This window comes from Zalophus californianus, chromosome 12 (assembly GCF_009762305.2).
Source record: "Zalophus californianus isolate mZalCal1 chromosome 12, mZalCal1.pri.v2, whole genome shotgun sequence".
NCBI lineage: Eukaryota > Metazoa > Chordata > Mammalia > Carnivora > Otariidae > Zalophus > Zalophus californianus.
In genome coordinates this window covers 55,679,512-55,696,506 of record NC_045606.1, presented here as the reverse complement: position 1 = coordinate 55,696,506, position 16,995 = coordinate 55,679,512, and the positions used below count along the sequence as shown (strand labels likewise).

General features: G+C 38.1%; 1 long non-coding RNA gene and 1 pseudogene across 1 annotated transcript; one reads left to right on the top strand and one right to left on the bottom strand.

The window, feature by feature from the left end:
• Positions 1-285: 285 nt before the first annotated feature.
• Positions 286-416, top strand: LOC113912133 (annotated as a pseudogene).
• Positions 417-1,950: 1,534 nt separating this feature from the next.
• Positions 1,951-16,454, bottom strand: LOC113911954. The gene is made up of 4 exons (XR_003516644.2): positions 16,262-16,454; positions 15,009-15,146; positions 9,347-9,382; positions 1,951-2,278 (listed from the first exon to the last, which is right to left on the bottom strand). It is a non-coding gene; the product is annotated as an uncharacterized LOC113911954 (long non-coding RNA).
• Between the last annotated feature and the right edge of the window lie 541 nt (positions 16,455-16,995).

Sequence of the window (16,995 nt, the reverse complement as noted above, 5' to 3'; positions counted from 1 at the left end):
TATGATAAGAAAGAGAAGAGATATGATATTCATATTGGAAAGGAGAGCCAAAGTTATCATTATTTACAGATGATAAAACTATAGCTCTAGATGAATAATCAGCTAAAAGAACTAATAAAATAAAAAAGATTTGAAAGAGAATCAGATCTGATCAAAACATACAAAACGTAATTCATTTCCATAGACATAATAGCAAGATAGAAAATTAAACTGAAAAAGCAAATATCCCAATCAAAATAGCAACAAAATGTGCATTACCAGAAACTTAAGTATAAAACCAAAGTAAGCTTTGCGCAGTGGCAGTATCGTAGCCAATGAGGCTTATCAGAGGCGCGATTATTGCTAAATAAAACCAAAGTAATTGAAACATAGAGTATAGGAGAAAGAATAGATGGATAAATTTATAGAGCAAAATAGTCAAGACATAGACCTATGTATATATAGAAATTTGGGAGTTCAAAAGTTATTGTTTATAATAGCTAGAGAAAGTTTGGATACTCAAAAAGATGGTGTGAAGATAATTGGCAAAATGTCTTTAAAGTACCATCCACAATATAAATTCCAGTTGAAGAGTTAAATCTAAAAGATTAAACCATGTGAGTGACCAAAAGAAAATACACCATCATACCAGGACAGAAACTGTAATGAAAAGACTAAAAACTGTGGCTACATAAAATTATTTGGAGAAAAAGATGCCATAAACAAAATCAAATGATAAATTTAGAAATACAAGTGAAATCCACGACAAAGTGTTATCATTTATAAAGAATATCTAAAAATTAGTATAGATATAAATGAGCAGATGTAGTGTAAATTAATACATGACAAATGAAACCTTGGTTGAATCGATGTTCTTTAGGATTCAGCTTTTACGCTCAAAAATTTATGAAAGTTAATGGAAGTATCAATAGAATCCAGTTGCTCAAGTTATTCTTTAAATTAAAAAAAAAGTATCAGGAAACATTTTTTTTTAAAGAAAGGATGACTTGAGTGATTTTGATTCCCAAAGTATAGGGATTGTACTTGTTTTAATTAAAGACTTTTTCATGGTACCTAGCAGACTGCCTTACACAGATGTGTGTTTAATGATGATGATGCAGTCTATAATAATGTTCACACAATATGTGAAATATTTTGTAATCATGTGGACTTCTTTATGACAGCAAACATGACTGATTAGATTAGTATCATTTGCATTTTATTCTGGGCTTGATTTTTTTTTATTCTCTTCTAACATTTTAATGATGTCTTAGTATGCTAAAAGAATATTAGCAGAATTACGGCAATTTTTTCTTATTATGTCCTTTCTGGGATTCTTTGAACAGAAAAAGTGGTAAGGTCTTATGAGTTGTTACTATATAAATAATTCAAGTACCTATTGCTTTGGAAACATTGTCCTATAATTTTTTTACCCCAACTAGAGTGCAGGCTACTTTTTGGCAAAAGATTTGATTTCTACTTTTTTTCCTGGTGTTATTTACACCAGGTAGGTGCTTATAAATTAACAATTTCAACTAATATTTCTCTCAAGCACTTAATTATATGTATGTTAGGAACATGAGTACAAAGGTGACTAAGGCATAAGTCTTGCCCTCATGAAGCTCATAGTATAGTTAGGGAGACAATTAAAACAAGCAAATGCATTAGATTCAATACAGGTGCTTCAATAATGAAAGTCCAGCTGCTATGGGAGCACATAATAGGGAGTACCAAGCTCACCTCTTGTTATTCTAGCACAGCAGAATTGTTTTCAGTCCCTAGCAAACTACTTAAATTATTTATTGAATACCGACTATGTCCCAGTACAATGCTAGACACTCTTCATTTCATGTTCAAAATATATATATCTATATAGATATATGTTTTTTGAGAGGGGGAGGAAGAGAAATTATAATTATTTCTAGTTTATGAGTGAGGAAGCTGTCAGTCAGATTGTTTAAAGGGTTTACTAAAGATGATATAGTGTAGGGGCACCTGGGTGGCTCAGTCATTTAAGCGTCTGCCTTCAGCTCCGGTCATGATCCTGGAGTCCTGGGATCGAGTCCCACATCAGGATCCCTGCTCAGCAGGGAAGTCTGCTCCTCTCTCTCCATCTGCATCTCTCCCCTGCTCATGCCCGCTCTCTTGCTCAAATAAATAAATGAAAAAATAAAAAGATGATATAGTGTAATGGTTAAGACATGGCCTTAGAGTCAGACAATCTGGTGAATCTTGGCTCTGGCATTGATGAACTGAGTGGGCAAATTCCTTAATATCCTTGAGAATCAGGATTTTCCATCTGTAACAATGGAGATAATGATGAGTATAATTGGGTTAATATATGTAAAAATAACTTAGTACAGTGCCAGCCACTCTGTAAAGGCTAAATAAATGGTAGCAAAAAATAAAAAAAATGCGAAAAGGCCACATAGTTTTTATTAATCCACCAAAACAGTTATTATTTATTTAATACCCAGTATGTATCAGCAAAAGCATCATGTCGATTACATTCCATAAAAACAACCTTTATGGTCCACAAGCTTTTCAGGGCTATGAAAATATCTGAGAGCTAAAAAACTTCACTGTGGGTTCCAAAAACTTAAATAAAGAAAAAGAAAGAGACAAAAAAAACCATGACTCAATTTAAAATAGTAACTATTTTTACTAAATATTTGCAAAATATGATTGTTAATTTAACATTTCATTATATTTAAAAATAATTTCTAGGTCAGGTTTCCTACTTTGGGAGAATGGTGAGTCTGCTTAATGACTGCCTAGAAGTCATAGCCCTTTGAGAATTACACCAGTTATTCATAGCTAAATAATTTTAAAAGCAAAATTATAAAATTATTTTAAAATATCATAGCAAAAAAGTTATATGAATTATGGGATGTGTGTTTATTTTAACGTATTCAATACAAAGTGCAATAAGGTCTAGAGGAGTTAGAGTGAAGTTGGTTGTATTTGTTAGGTGTTGGCCATATCAGGCTATCTAGTGTGTGATCTCGATCTTCAATGAACTCGGAGTCTGGTAGAGAAATAGACACACAAATAATCATACTACAGTGTTATAAAAGATGTAGTCATGTTTTATACCAAGTGTAGTAGTGACAAAAAAAAGAGGTAAGATCAATTATAAATAATTCAGAGAAAGATTCTTAGAGTTGGAAATGCTTCAAGTGGAACTTAGGTATGAACAGCAAGGAGTTAGGTGCACAAAGTTGGGGAAAGAGAAGGATATTGCAATAATGCCCAGAACTGGGAAGTCAGGAAGGTCTGAAGGTGTCTTCGGAGGAGTGTGTAACTTCAGGAAGCATCTAGAAGGGGAGACACAGAAGATGAGTCTGCAAAGGCAGATGGAGGGCAGTGAATGAAGCACCTTTGGGAGTGGCTTTGTCCTGTGAGCAAAAGTAAGACACTAATTGCTTTTTTAAAAAAGCAGATTTCTGATTCAGAAAAGCTGCTCTTTTGCATCTGTTAGGAAACACTGATCAAAACCAAAGAACCAAAAAATGAGTAGAGGGAGGAAACCAATATTTGTTGAAGACCTGCTCAGTGGAGCAGCATACTAAGTCTCTCACACATGCTATCTCATTAACCCTCACAGCATGCCTGTGAGATGGATTTGACTTCCATTTTAACAAAGAGAAAGCCTAGGAAACATCACGGAATTGTTCCAATGTCAGGCCATTAGTAAATAGTGGATGTGAGCCAAGCACAGGTCCGTCTGATACCAAGTCATTGGTGTTGTATTTTCCTGTACCACGCTGCTTTTTCAAGGGATGGATCTTGAAGGGCTCGAATTAAGGCGGTTGCAACAATGATGAAAAGAATGGACAGGTTTGAGAGACATTGAGAGGGCATCCACTCCCAGATTTGGTGTCTGGATGTGGGGATTAAGGAAAGAGTTTGGGATGACTCCCAAATGTGGGGAAAACATGGAAGGAGATAGAGGAGGGATTTCAGAAACATAGCAGAAATGACGGGGAGGGTAAGCAGACCTAGCCAACCAGTCTTTGAAGAGCATGTGGATTGAAAGTTAAGCCCCTGGGGGCTTGCATCTAGACAGGGATGATGGAGATGAGAGGAATGGTGATATTAATTGGCTTTAAGGTCTGACTTGTTATAATTTCTTAGTTTGAAAATAAATATAAATCTCAGAAGTGGGAATTTGGTTTGCTACTTAAAAAGAAAAAGAAAACCAAAAACACTTTCTAGCTCAGAGGAGAGTCTGACATTCCATTCATCACAGAGGTTATCTACAAAGTAGTTACTGAAGCAGGAAAGAATGGACCCTCTCCCAGCACTCCAGCAGAACCAGACCTGGGCCAATGACTTCAGGAGCATCTTGGGTGTGTAGGGAGCCATGGAGATCTGAAAACTCAGGGTCTGGACACAGTCTTCCTCACTTGGCTAGGTATTGAGTGGCCATTGCTGAGTGGGGACAGGCACAGTAGAGAAACTTTGCTCAGACTCCTAAATTTATCTTCATGTGTCAGATTAGTGCAAGTTATTACATTAGAAAAAGAGGAATACATCCTTTAAATTGGTTGTTACATTAAGGAATTCCAGTGTTCTCATCTATTGTTATATACTAGAGCAGCCTCAAGCCTCATCTTAGAACTTGTTGGAAATGCAAATTCTTGGGGCCCTACCCAAGGCCACTGGATTAGAGTCCAGTTGCTTTCTGGAGAGAAAAGACAGTAATATGCCCTCCTCAGAGCACGACTTGCCCCTCCTCTCTGTCGTTAACCCCCCCCCCCCCCAGTTTCTGCTGAAAATTGAAGGATCATATTGCTTCTCTCAAATCTGGGAGATATTCAGAATGTGCCCAATACATTTTGTGATGTTATTCTTTAAAGTTAGAAAGAATGGAAAGGTAACAGATGTTAACGTGGGAGAGGGTTTTCTTTCTTTTTTTTTTTAAGATTTTATTTATTTATTTGACAGAAAGAGAGAGAGAGCACAAGAAGGGGGGGCGGCAGGCAGAGGGAGAGGGAGAAGCAGGCTTCCCGTGGAGCAGGGAGCCTGATGCGGGGCTCGATCCCAGGACCTTGGGATCATGACCTGAGCCGAAGGCAGACGCTTAACCGACTGAGCCACTCAGGCATCCCTGGGAGAGGCCTTTCTAAGCTACAAACCAGAACAAGTTATAAAATGAAATTATTGATAAATATGACCACATAAAATTTAAAAACTCCTCAAAGTCAAACTCAGTAAATAAAATGCAAGTTATAAACTGAAAATTAGCAGTATCATATGTGGCAGACAATAAGTCCTCATATATTTTATTTAAAAGAAAAGAAGCCCTTAGATAAGAGAGAAAAAGAGAACTACCCTAATAGAAAGAGGGCCATAGCCATGAAAAGGCAATTCACCAAAGATGAACTACAGAGACCAATGAATGCTTAACCGCAAGAGAAATCAGAAAAGCAAATTAAAACAAGAAACCAATTTTCATCTACAAGTTGGTTTAAAAATCTTAATAATAAATACCTAATGTTGTTGATGGTATGGGAAAATAGACATTATCATAAACTGCTTTTAGAAATAGAAGCCGGTATAACTCTTCCTGGGGAATAATTTGGTGACGCATCGAAAGTCTTGAAAATATGCATGATCTTTGACCCATAAAGAGGATCACGTTGATCTGAAAAGAATTCATCCAAAGGAAATAACCATATACACACACACAAAAATGTGTCTATAGAAATGTTAGTCTTAGTGTGTTTATAAGAACAAAAATTGAAAACAACCTAAACTCCCAACAATAAGATGTAGGTTTATTAGATAATATAGAGCATGTCTCTAAAATAAATTACTCTGCAGCTTTTAAAAACTATAGTGTGGATGAATGTGTAATAAAATAAACTCATGTTTATAACATTGTTAAATAAAAAGTCAACTAATAAAAGAATATGTGTAGTAGTATTCAAGTCTCATAAAAATATGCATGTATGCATGTGTGTTTGTATATCTCTCTATCATAATATAACTATAAGAATGAAGAAATAGGATGTCTTTGAAGGCAGGGATTTTGACTGTCTAATACACAACGTAGCCTCAAAACTTAGAATAGTAACTGGACACATAGCAGACACTCAACAATATTTGACAGTCAGAATGTTGACAGTCTTATTTCCTATTGATGAGCTTAAGGCACTTAAATATTTTTCTTTATGTTTCTCTAGATTTTCAAAACTTTCCACAACAAATCTTACATTCCTTGTTGGGTCAGAGAAATAATACACTCTAATTTTGAAAAAAAATGTTGATGGATAAACTTCACTCTCTATAGGCAGAACCTAAGAGCTAATGGGGCTCATGATATTTATTTATTTATAAAAGATTTTATTTATTTATTTGAGAGACAGAGAGAGAGAGAAGGATCAGGGTGAGGGAGAGGGAGAAGTAGACTCTCCACTGAGCAGAGAGCCCAATGTGGGGCTCAATCCCGGGACTTCGGGATCATGACCTGAGCCAAAGGCAGACGCTCAACTGACTGAGCCACCCAGGCGTCCCTCATGAAATTTAAAACACCTAATTCACTCAAGTTGAACCAGGCAGTGTTGTAAGAAGGTTGGCAAATGTGTGATTATGATTCAGGAAACAGTTCTACTAAACTGTTCTGTGTTAGACTATGATTTTAAAACTTTTCCACCAAGTGCCCTGAAAGAAAAATCTCAAGATTTTTACTTTAAGGATGAAATTTCTTTGAGGTTTGTCCTTCACAATTCATTCAAATTTTTCATTGTTTTTCAATAATATATCCAGTTCATTTCACATAAAAATATTTGGACTTGTTTACCATCAAGTAAGATTGATTCTTTGGAAAATTTTCCATGTTATTCTGTAGTTTACATGCCTGCTGGTGCACCTTGCTAACCTCAGGAGTGTTGTTCAGGCAAGGGTGGGCACACAGCATTAGCAAGCAGGGTTAGTGGAGTTTGGTACAGTGGAATCAGAGAGAAAATTTGTTGGCATGTGTTTACGAGAACCATAGGTAGACTAATTGACATCAATATGCCATCTGCTTGGCAGGTATATCTCATCTCGGCCGTGAGGAATCTCACAGGGTGAGGATTAAATGAGATATAAAGTGTTGAGTACAATGCCTGACATGCAATAAGATCCCAATAAATTCTAGCTGGTATTAATTATTATCACCAGAGAGAGTTTTCACACCCAGATGTCACTACCACTTACATTATCAAACTAATTACTGTTTCTCTGATTCAGTGTGTGCCAAGCCACTTTCTTCTGCAACTACCTGGGCAGATTTTTCCCACAGGGAGGGAATGATCAGAATAGCTTCATGCAGCCATATTTCTCTTTCGAAATTCATAAATGAGTCAGTCCTAAGATACTGGCCATCTTTTCATGAGCAACACAATCAAATGTCTTTACCTACGAAGCACGGGGATTTTTCTGAGGTGTGGCCACCCCTTGAGGCATATCTGGACCACAACTCTTTCGTAATCAACAACTGGAGCTTATTTCCCTAACTACCATTGACAGCAGGATAATTTTCAGGTAGGTCCCACATTCCCTAAAACAAGGTTTCAGGGCTCCTAGTAAATAATACATTTTATAATGTGATCCAGAAAATACCTACTCTTCTTAGCTTAATTAGCTAAAACCGGATATGGTAGGGAACAGCCACTGTCTTGGGATTCACAGGTGAAATTGACGGTGTCTCCCTGCTTAGTCCATATTTCCCTCCCTCCCGGTTTATTGTGATGCCCCATCTGAACTGCAGTGGTCCATGCCTTATGCGTATTCTCCTCCTCCACTTATGAGCCCTGCCCAGCCTTTTGCTTATGTCTATAGGAACGGTTAGTCTTGCCTGGATTTTTCAAGACAATTTTAATATTTTATTCTATGATCCCTGGCTTTGGTTTAGAACATATGTTCTTTGGCCCAAGTCCTCCTGTTTGCCTTGACCCCTTAAGTGCTGACCTCAGCTTCACCCAGAGGACTGATAATGACTGAGGACCCTTTTCTCTGTGTTAAATGTCTTCCTTTACTTTTTTATTGTGCCAGGCACAGTTCTCGAGGCCACCACCTCCGATTTGCCCACACTGTATCAATTCCAGCCCGCCTCCATCTCCCAAAGATAACTGTCTCTGTCCGTTCTAAGAGGGAGTTAGCCCTTTCACTTAGTTCTTACTGTGTGTGGGGGAGCTACTTTATGAATGACTGATGAATGCTTTCCTGGCAGTCACCGACTTTCTTCCTGATGTTCTTTTTTCATCCTGATGATTGCTTCCTTGTAGACACAGAAAAAATAATTTCTGGAGTCAGAGGACTGTGGGCTCAAAATCTCATTCTGCCCCTTATTGGCCTTGTGACATTGAACAGCATTTCCTCCTTTGTAACCTCATAAGGGTTTTGTAAAGATGTAATAAAATAAATAAAATCTTATACTATTTAAATGCTTGCTGAAGCATCTAATGAACAGGAGGTGGTGAATAAGTGTGACTCCATTCCACTCCTTGTTTTACTTATTTTTTTAGTTAGTAATGCATAAAGAGAAGATATAGTGTGGTAACATGGTAATGTTCGTGTGTCTTAAACACCCTGTGCTAGAAACTCCGTGTGCCTTATCCGATCTAAACTTAGAACAGTTCAATAGGGTTTCTTATCATTTTACAGATGAAGAAAGTTGAGGTCCAAGGAGATTAAGGAACATAGCCAAGGTCACAAAATTAGTAAAGTACAGAACTGAATTTGAACCCTCTAACTAAAGGGATGTTCAAACTCCCGATCCCATTTATGGTGTAATATCCATGGGGGTGCGGTCAGACGTCTCTACAGATTGGATCCAAATTGCTCACTGTATATACCGGTATAATTACATTTCTTGCCTCTCCCCAAGATGAGAACTCTAGGCTTCTTCCCATTATCTTTCATCCTCCATCAGGGGACATTTTCCATTGGGACCATTTGGGAAAATGTTTGGCGTGAAGTAGTTAGAAGCAGCAGCTAAAGTTCATGATAAAAAAAAAAAAAAACATTTGTGAATCCCCTGACCGTCTTTTTCACTCACATTTTGCACAGTTCTGCAGTTGTCAGCATTAAACGTTCTGAAAAATGGCCTGAGCCCGGGGCCAAGTGAGTGGGGGCTCTGTGTGGGCATTTATTCCAAAGGCCATCAGGTTGGTACATGCCTAACCACAGTACCTCTGTTTGTTCTGGATAATAGTGAGCGCTTTTCCAGCTGTTCCTCTTTCTGTCTTTCTTTGTTTCCCTACGGCTGGAGCTTTTGAGTTTTTAGTATTCACGATCCTTTTCAAGCTGTTAGACCAACCTAGAATTATCATTCTAGCATTTCAGAGGACTCGGCTTCGTCCATCTTCAGACTTACGTTAAATCCTGAAAGAACAGCCTGCTACAGAGTACCCTTAGAAGAAAAAAAGAAAAAAAATATATGTATAGACATTCATCATTGGAATTTAACACCTGGCAAAACATAGTTTTAATTACCTCCATTTAACACATGCACCTATACATTCTCGTCTTTCTATTAAATTCGTCTTTTGACTACATAAAACATGTACATGATTCCAAAGCCAAAACTGTATAATGAGGTAGATCCAGAAGAGTCTGACTTTGCCTCCCGTCTTCTCCACCTGTTCTCCCCCCCCCTTCAGAGGGAGCATGCTGCTTCACGAACTCCTGTAAGCTGAAAACACCCATGTACCCACCACCCCGATGCAGAAATAGAAAGCTTCTAGCATCCCATAAATTGTCCTTTGCCCCTCTGACTCTATGCCACCCTTGTTCCCAGAGACAACAGTTCTGACTTCAGACACTATAGATTAATTTTGCCAGATGTAGGATTATATATAGGTGGAATAATACAGTATGCATTCTTTTGTGTTACACTTCTTTCATTCAACAGCCTATTTATGAGATGCATCCACGTTGCTGTATAAAATAGAAGGGTTCAGTCTTTTTCATTGCTGTTAATGTATTCTACTGTATTGCATATATAGCATACCGTAATTTATCCATTCTGCTGTTGATGGAGGTAAGGGTTTCTAGTTTGGGGCTTTAACCAACAGTTCTTCTTAGAACATTCTCGTATGTGTCTTTCCATGTACATATGTATTTCTGGTGGGTATATTCCCAGGAGTAGAATTGCTGGGTCATATGGCATGTGTGTGTGTTCAGGCTCTAGTAGATATTGCCAAAGAGTTTCTATAAGTGGATGTTCCAATTTACGCTTCTTCCAGTAATGTACAAAAGTTTCATTTGTTCCTCATCCTTGCCAACACTTGATAATTTCTGTCTTAGTAATATTATCCCTTCTGGTAAGTGTCTCGCTGTGCTTTTATTGTGCTTTCCCTGATGACTAATTATTTGTACTAGTTTCTGGCTTATTCTTTCATTATTTAGTTTTCCAAAAATGGAAAAAATATATATATACATATACCACTTTATCACACAAAGTGTAACGCTATATATACTGTTTTCTGTTTTGCACATTGCTTTTTTCACTTAAATTATATATCGTGGGGATCTCTGTGTAATATAGTATAAGATCTTATTTCTTTTTACATCTGTACTGTATTCAATTGTGTGGCTGTACCTTAGTTTATTCGATCAGTCCCTTATTGATGGACAGTTAGGTTGTTTCTAAACATTTCTTTTTTTCCTTTTTTTTTAAAGATTTTATTTATTCATGAGAGACAGAGGAGGAGAGAGAGAGAAGCAGAGAGAGAAGCAGGCTCCCAAGGAGCAGGGAGCCCAATGCGGGACTTGATCCCAGGACCCCGGGATCATGACCTGAGCCGAAGGCAGACGCTTAACCATCTGAGCCACCCAGGCGCCCCTAAACATTTCTTATAAATATACTGCAATTAATAGTTTTGTGCATATGTACCTTGGGATAGAGTCTTAGAGTTGGTGTGGCTGTTCAAAAGTAAATGCATATGTAATTCTGTTAGATATTGACAAATTTCTCTCCATCAGGATTATGCCATTTTACATTCCCACAAGTGATCTGTGAAACATGCACCTATATTTTATGCAATAGACTTTCTCTCTTAGAGTATTCAGTAGCCAAGATGTAAGACACTAACAAATTTTGTTAAAGTGAAGTATCTTTGAAAGTAAAATTTTTGATCTATAATGCTATAACCTCATAAGCATTTCAATATTCCTCAAATATGTATATATTTAAATTGAGTCCATGTGATATGTATTCTTATATATTCATATAAAATATGGTTGTGGTAATAGCACATAAATCAAGAATCTTTTAGTTGTGAGTTTAAGGAAAAAAAGTGAGGCATTTATTGATTCATATGACTGGGAAATCCAAAGGCAGTCCTGCTACCTTCAGGTACAGTGGGATCCAGGGACTCACATAATGGTGATAAGAATGCTCCTCCCTGTCACCTCTTCTTACCTCAGGGTTGGCTGCTTTATTGGCAGGCTCAGGGCTTGTTTCTCATTGCTTTTACAGCTTGCAACCTCACAAGGCAAGAGAACTTCTCTTGTCAAGCACTCATATCTCTCCCCCAAACTTCCGAAAGGATTCTGGCCCTGAATGAGTTGTGAACACTTGAACAGTTCTCCTATGTTAGAAGTGGGTGTGTCGGTGGGGGAGGGGTGTCTCTTGATTGACAGTACCATCAGAGACAAACAGAATAAAGGAAGCTGAAGTCCCCAAAGGAGAGGTGGTGGAGCAGCCCCCAAAGAACAGGAATCATCTGCAGCTGCAAATTCTGTTGTCTGGATACACTGTAATCAATTTCGCCCCTCACTAGTCTCCACCTTCACATTTAGGTTGTTTCCAGGTCTTGCTGGTATATATTATGTTGTGATAAATATTCTTATGTTCAACACTGTTATTTCTTTAAGGTATATCTCTGTAAGTGGGATTACTGAGTGCAAGGTTATAGATACTTGACATACATGGTCAAATCTTTACAGGGTGTTTGTAGTTGTCTACATTCTCAACAGTGGCTGATGAGACTGCTATTCTATCACACCCCAGGGAGTATTACAAATTTTAATTTGATAGGGGTTATCACATTGCTTCATGCTTAATTTGCACACAACAATAAATATCTGTTCTCTTGATAGCAGGTATTCAATATTGGCTCTTCACTTGATCAACGTTTCATATTTTTCTGTACACTTTCAAAAATGTCTACTTGTTCTTTTTCCAATTAAAAGATTATAAAAGGAGAATGTATCTGTTAAGTGCAAAAATGTCAGGTTTTTAAGTTTTCCCCTTTATAGTTAGGATATTTGAGCTGCCCTGAGCAATAAGCTAGGTATGGCTTGTCACCAAGAGGTGGCTCTGGGCAGTGGGGGCTGGTCCTCATTTCTTCAGCTCTCCCATTATAGCTTCTGCAAATAACCATGCAATAAAAAGGCAGCATGCTTGCCACTGGAAAGGCAAATCACCTTATCCTTCTTCCAACCAGATTGTTACCCATAAACTCCTTTTATATAGAGATTCTGGAGCTGTCACCAACTTTGTTCATCATCATGGCTCTCAGGATGTAGACCCCAAACCAGCAGCATTAGAACCACCTAAGAACTTATTAGCAATGTAAATTCTCAGACTCCACCTCAGACCCACTATAGCAGTAATTTGGTGTAGAGTCTGGCAATCTGGGCATTGTGTGTGTGTGTGTGTGTGTGTGTGTGTGTGTGTGTGTGTGTAATTCAAGTAAAATACACATACATTAAATTTGCCATCTTAATCATTTTCAAGTGTACAATTCAATAGCGTTAAATACATTCACATTGTTGTGTAACCATCACTACCATACATTTCCAGAGCTCTTTTCATCTTGTAAAACTGAAACTCTAAACCCATTGAACAACAACTCTCCATTTTATCTCTCCTCAGCCCCTGGAGGCCACCATTCTACTTTCTGTCTCTATGAATTGGACAGTCCCATGCCCCTCATATTAGCGGGATCTTACAGTATTTGTCTTTTTGTGATTGGCTTAGCATGATGCCCTCAAGTTTCAACCATGTGATAGCAGGTGTCAGAATTTCCTTCCTTTTTAAGACTAATTAATATTCCTTTGTATGTATATGCCACATTTTGTCTGTCCATTCATGGATACTTGGGTTGCTTCCACCTGGCAAGGTGTGTGTGTGTGTGTGTAAGATTTTATTTATTTATTAGAGAGATTGGGTGAGAGAGAGCACGAATGGAGGGCAGGGAAAGTTGGAGGGAGAAGCAGGCTCCCCAATGAGCAGGGAGCCTGATACGGGGCTTGATCCTAGGACCCTGGGATCATAACCTGAGCCAAAGGCAGAAGCTTAGCCAACTGAGTCACCCAGGCACTCCTGGAAATATGTGTTTTAACAAGCCCTCCAAGAGATTTTTTTTTTTTAAGATTTATTTATTTATTTTAGAGGGGGTAGAGGAAGAGGGAGAGAGAGAATCTGAAGCAGACTCCCTGCTGAGCACAGAGCCTGGTGCAGGGCTCAATCCTGTGACCCTGAGATCATGACCTGAGCCAAAATCAAGAGTCAGAAGCTTAACTGCTGAGCCACCCAGGTGCCCCTAAACCCTCCAGGTGATTCTCATGCACACTTAAGTTTGAGAGCCACTGGTTAATAGGAAATAAAATATAGTGATCGATGTCATCTTGAATCATCTAGAATTCTTTTTTAGAATATTTTAAGCTATATTTGATATAGCAAGTTAATCTGTATAAAGCATGTGACTCAAGGCATTGCTTGTAATAATCTCATGGGGCTCCAGCATGAAATGCTATAATGCCACATGACGAGTGTTTAGTAATGTTTGAAATAAAAACTTTGTTGCCTTAAGCAAGGATGTGTGTAATGATAAAGTGTTTATAAATTAGGTTAATCTGATCTTTGAATGATGGAAACTGGGCAGGGGTGAAAACTTACCAAATTAAAAAAGTAAGGTGGAGAAAAGAAAAAAAATAATGATGTCAAAGAGCACATGTCATAAATAACGTAAAGGTGAACAGAAGCATTCTATTTTATGATCCCCATAGAATTTAGTGAGTTGTTCCTGAAGTCAATGTTAGGACAATTTTGAAAGAGCTGAATTCTATTGCTGTTACCAGGGAACATCTACGGTTATGTAAAGTACCATGACGAGGGTAGTCAGATCTCATGAAACAGAATATTAACCGACAGCCCGGGCTATTCAGTCAGTTGAGAACCCATGGTCATGTGCAGCATTGCATAATGGGCTAAGTAAGCTTTGGGATGGGGAGATTCAACTCTCCCACAAGAACCCCAGAGAATCCTGCTGAAGGGAGAGTGTAGTACTGGACAGGCTGATGATATGATCTGACATAGGAATATTAATGTTTACTCAAGAAACAAACATATGTATTTGATTCTAATACATTTTATTTGAAGGAGAAAATGATCTAATGATGATATACTGATGTCTGGAACAGAGTAGGTATTCTGACACAGATGATATGAATGAATGAGTGAATAAATAAAATAATGAATTAATTTCACAAGTATTTATGGAGTACCTATAATGTGCAGGCAAAAGGGAGGCTCTAGGATACACAAAGATAAATAAGTTAGCAGACTCTAATGAGTGAGCAAATAAATGAATAACATCCTCTATTTGTGTTGTAGCTCTAGTTATCACTACTAAATTAACTTCATGACCTTGGGCAAATTATTTAAATCCTTGGGTCTCAGTTTATTCATCTTTAAAACGGGGTGTGTGTGGTGCCATGAGATGCCAAGGTGGATGACCTTTAAGGCTTCTGACCGTTTGTGAGTTCTGTTTCCTTGGCTCTATTTTGGGGGGAAGGGTGATCACACTTATTAATTCATTCAGCAATGTGTGTTGAGTCTATGTAAGATGCTGTGCTATAATTTTTCCATTACTTATTAAAAATCACTTTCCTTTTTCATTACTATAAAATAGCACTGCTAAATGTCAGGGAGAAAGTTTTCATAAATGGATCACTATAAAATTCATACCAAAAGAATAAGCACTGTTTGGATCCAGGAATAGCTGTGATCCTGGGTTCTCTCCTACCTTTCCAGAATTTCCAAGTTCCAAGAGGTGACCCTCAGAATGCCTGTGGTGGGTGCTGAGCCATCCTGATGCCCCCGTGAAACATTCTTTGGTAACAGCTCTGCAAGGGTCTCCAGGCCTTTCCATTGATCAGCAATACTGTGCCAAAGGTTAAAATCATTTCAGAGGCATTTGGTTATTTTAAAATGTGGGTCTTTATAAACACATTCATCCCCAAGTGATAGAGAAATGGGACTAGCAGATGTTCCTTCATTTTTCTTTTTACCTAGGGATTTCATGGTATCTGTTTTTCAATTTCCAATTAAGTATTAAATGCTTGTATAATTTAAGTGTTTCATTTAATTAAGCTTGAAAATGTATTTAAACTTTAGATCAGCCTAGATAACTTGAAAATAGAAACAACTGTAGCAATTCTGCTAGTTCAGACTTAATCTACAGTTCACTCCACTTTAAATGATTTAGGTGTTAATAAATACTGTTCTAGAGGTTTCTGGGCAAGTCAACTCTAAATTGTTGAGTCAGTCCAGGCTACGTTTATATGAGTGAAGTTATCACATTCTATCTCTGCTTCCCATCATTTTAAAATTAGCCCATTTGTTGGGCCTGAAATGGGTGAGGCATAAGTCTTTGCTTTAAATTACAAACCGGTGCCAAGTCAGTAGCATGACATAGCTAAACAACATTTTTATTATAGCGGAAGAGTGCTTGACATCCACAATAAATATATTCCTGAAAAGTTGTGTTTACGTACCTAGTCTGAACATCTTGCTACTTTCCGTTTTTATGGGTTATTGCTCTGCCACTTGAAATATAATTGAATCTAGCAGTTTTTATTTGGCACAAATGTATAAAATAGATTACCTATTGTTTGCTGTACTGAGTGATGTCTACAGAGTAGACTTAGGAGAGAAAAATGAAGTGAGGTTTACACGCACATCTACTCGGATGATCTTCCTCAGAGATACTAAAGGCAAGATTTGACAATCACAGACAGATTTGTAAAGCATGAGAATTCCTTTTTAATGAATATGTGTTCCAAATGACATCTTTTCTTATGGGACTAGTAAACTTACACTCTAAATCATATGACTATGATAGTAATAGTAATTATTTGAGACATTTAGGAATGTGTTCTAGATGTGCATCGCCTCCTGCAGAATCCAAGCAGGTTACTTCTTTCTGCTTTTCTTCCCTTTCTGAGAGGCAGGCCCTGAGAGCCTTTATAGACCCAACACCAGGAGGTGAGAACTTACCCAAATCCCCTGTCCTCTCTTCTCCACCCTTGCTGTGTCAATGCAAGCTTTCATGAACACCTTTAACACTGCTTGTGCCCTTGCTGCCCATTGGTCTTCCTAACTCGGAATTTGTCCAAGTCTAGGCCATGCTCTGTGGACTAGAAGAGCAGAAGCCAGCCCTTCCGGGAATGCAGATTTCCACCATGTCACAGCCCTGCCTGAAATCCAAGTGGTACCCACCACCTTGAGGACATAGTTAAAATTTCTTAGCATGTCATAAAAGGCCAATTGTCACCTGGCCCCTCCTCCCCATCCAGCCTCATTTCCTACCACTTGCTCACCTGTTCCCTCCTTTGGTCTTCCCTGGATCACAGTTTTCAAGTTCATGCCTGTTGTTCTTTCTGCTTGCGGCACACTTTTCTAGTTTTTTCACGTGGCAGATGCAAACGAATCCTTCGCTTCTGATGGGAAGCTTCACTGATCTCCCTGCTGAGTTAGGTGCCTTCTCCCTCTGCTCCCACAGGGCCCTGCGCATAACATTGTTATAACACCGCACCTGTTTATGCAACTATTCTTCTGCCTCTTCTATTAAACAAGGAGCCTTATCATTTCTGTAACCCCAGTCACTAAATCTCTCCCCTTACCTATTATGTCTCTAGAAATGACAGCAGTGCCTGATGCGTGGTTGTTTTTCAATAAAGACAGGTTGTGAGAACTAATTCATTCACTCATTCATTCATATTTTGGCCAAT